The sequence below is a fragment of the Equus quagga genome, chromosome 15, assembly GCF_021613505.1.
Source record: "Equus quagga isolate Etosha38 chromosome 15, UCLA_HA_Equagga_1.0, whole genome shotgun sequence".
NCBI classification, from domain to species: Eukaryota; Metazoa; Chordata; class Mammalia; order Perissodactyla; family Equidae; genus Equus; species Equus quagga.
The window spans coordinates 36646168-36648992 of record NC_060281.1 but is presented as its reverse complement, the minus strand read 5'-3'; the positions used below and the strand labels follow the sequence as shown (position 1 = coordinate 36648992).

Sequence of the window (2825 nt, the reverse complement as noted above, 5' to 3'; positions counted from 1 at the left end):
AATACAGGCTCCCAAGTGGAAACCGGCTGAGCTGTAGTGATATGACCAGAGTGAGTGACACGACCGTTTTGCATGCAGTCATCTTAGCTTCCTGCCTTTGTGAATCAATGCGATTTCCTTTCATTCAAATGCTTTCAAATAACAGTCTGAATTTAGAGAAGCCATGGGAATCTGAGCGGAAAATTAAGATACAGGTGACCGCGACCCTCAGCCCCTTGGCATCTCTGTGCTGGGGAAACCGTTCCAAAATGGCTACTACTGGGGAACCCTCGGTGCTTTTAATCCCCTTTGTAGAAGTCCCATCTCAGAAGGTGTCATTTTATTCATATTGTTTAATAACTTTAAGAAAAATATGTTAAGACATCTTCACTTACACCTCCCCAAAAGCACACCCAACGTAGCTCCAGTGGCGCAATCGGTTAGCGCGCGGTACTTATAAGGCAGTACGTTCGTGAGCAATGCCGAGGTTGTGAGTTCGAGCCTCACCTGGAGCAGCTTTTACTACTCTTCGGCCCATACAAATTCAAAGGGAGTTGAAGGGGGACGAACTCTTGTAATTTACACCTTACTCAGAGCTTGCTAGGGATTTGCCTTGAAAGTCTGCTCAAGGCTCGGGCAACTAGAGTTTGACAGTTGCCAAGACAACTGTTCACAATGTTCAATTCAGTAAGAAACAGACCATCAGAGTCTCAAGCCCAGAGTTGAGGTGTATATAAAAACTAGTGAACAATAATTCAATGTCTGATTTGTCAGCTCCGTGAAATGTGTAGAATCTTGGTTTGTACATATTTTGGTGGAAGTTTTTCTGTCCTTGAACCTGCTTTCCTTACCTCAGTTTTTTCACTCCTCTGGGCTTTCTCTGGGATTTTTATCACTCTTAATAAGTCCATGATGCCTGTAGTTATGACAGAGACACTGGTATTCAGTTTCAAAAAATGAAGTGATCCTGTATTTACAGCCTCCCAGTTGAGCTGGGAAACCTGTAATCTTAACCCTCTGGATCTTAAACATTATTAGAGGCATGCTGCAGACATAGACATAGAGCTCTCTGGCTTACTGAAGATTTATAATTGCCCATGCGCAAATGTCCAACACTCCCAGTTCTTTTCCAGCTGCTGCTCCATTTTGGAGTATTTACATTCTCCTTGGCCCCACTCTGAGCCGCCCACCATATAAATGTGGGTTCAAAACAAGGCTCACAGACAACTTAGATTAACAGTTGCTAGAGAAGTGATAGTGGATAATTTACTTACCGTCATGTACAGTGGACATATCAATAGACACTATTCACAGTGTTGTTTGTAGTGTTAAATGAGAAATAAATCATTCATTAATTAATGGTCACAAATTCTTCCCATCTCTATATACATTTCATTTTGCAATCTGATTTTGCAGTAGCTTCCATCAAGAGGTGGAGTCTATTTCCTTCTCCCTTGTGTGTGAGCTGACCTTGTGATTTGCTTTGAACAACAGAATGCTGTAGAAATGGTGTTGTAGAAGTGGTGTTGTGGGAGTTCCAAGATTAGGCCTCAAGCAGCCTTGCAACTTCTGCCTTTTCACTCCTGAGACCCTGAGACCACCATGTGAAGAAATCCCATCTAGCCTCCTAGAAGATGGCAGATCACATGGAGAGAGAGTCTCAGCCATCCCAGCTATCCCAGCCATTCCAGCTGAAACCCCAGACATGTGAGTGGGACCATCTTGGATCATCCAGTCCCAGTCAAGCTGCCAGATGACTGCAATCACATGAGTGACCACGGGTGAAACCAGCAAAAGAAGTGCTCAGCTGAGCACAGCCCAAATTGTTGACCTGCAGAATTGCAAACAAGAGAAGCAATTATTGTTTTAAGCCACCAAATTTGGGTGAGGTTTGTTACATAGATATAGATGATTGATAAAGGCATTTAGCAGAGAGTAAGAGTCTAAGATAGGTTAGCAGTTTATTACTTTGGGTGATCTTCTCATTGCCCCAAACATTGAGTCCCCTTTGCTCTTGCCACAGCCTGGAGACTTCAAAATCATTTGGGACACTGGGCTATTTAAATTTACCCCTAGAGTAAGCTTCCAGCTCCTTGGGGCCTTGTAGCAAGCTCAGAATTCCTACTGTGAAAGACACAGAGTTTCCAGATCTCTAGAGCAAGCAGAGGTATGAATTAGTAGGTATTGTCCACGTTCCTTGCCTAATTTTGCAAACAAACTAGCCTCCAGGTTCCACAGTCCTCTCTAGCTGCATCTTCCCAGTGCTGGCTATCCTTTTGGTAAGTTTATTGGTTGCCTTGTCACCTACGATAGGGAGAGAAGGCATTGATATCCACATTGTGAAACATTGACATATCTAATCAATGTAGTTTAGAGATACAAGGCAGTCACCCCTGATAAACTGTTGCCAGTTTGCCTAATATTTTTCCAAAGAAATTCCATAACAGAAAACTCTTATGGGTAGCATTCTTGTCATGTGACTGGAATTTGGGTGTACAGTCCTTTTTCCAGATATTCCTGAGGACCTTCCCACTGGGTACCCACCAAGACACGAGGAGTAGGCTGTTTTTTGTTTTAGCTTCTAAATAAAATCTGAACAAAAAGCAGCATATGTATTTTATTTAGAAATGATGAGTTTAATAGAGATAACAGTTAAAAGTGACAATAGAATAATATTTTATAAGTTATGAGGGAAAGGATTTCCTATCTAGGTTTATGTATCTAGCCAAACTATCAATCAAAAGTGAGTGTGTATAAAGCCATTTACAGAGAGGGGCACCTTCTCAGAAAAACCCAGGAAGTTGTTCTCTGTTAAAATGGTATGGAAATAAGAAAGAGGAAGGCAT

The 2825-nt window shown here is 42.1% G+C and overlaps 1 non-coding gene across 1 annotated transcript; it reads left to right on the top strand.

The window, feature by feature from the left end:
- Positions 1-400: 400 nt before the first annotated feature.
- TRNAI-UAU (transfer RNA isoleucine (anticodon UAU)) lies at positions 401-494 on the top strand. The gene is made up of 2 exons: positions 401-438; positions 459-494. It is a non-coding gene; the product is annotated as a tRNA-Ile (tRNA).
- Positions 495-2825: the final 2331 nt, after the last annotated feature.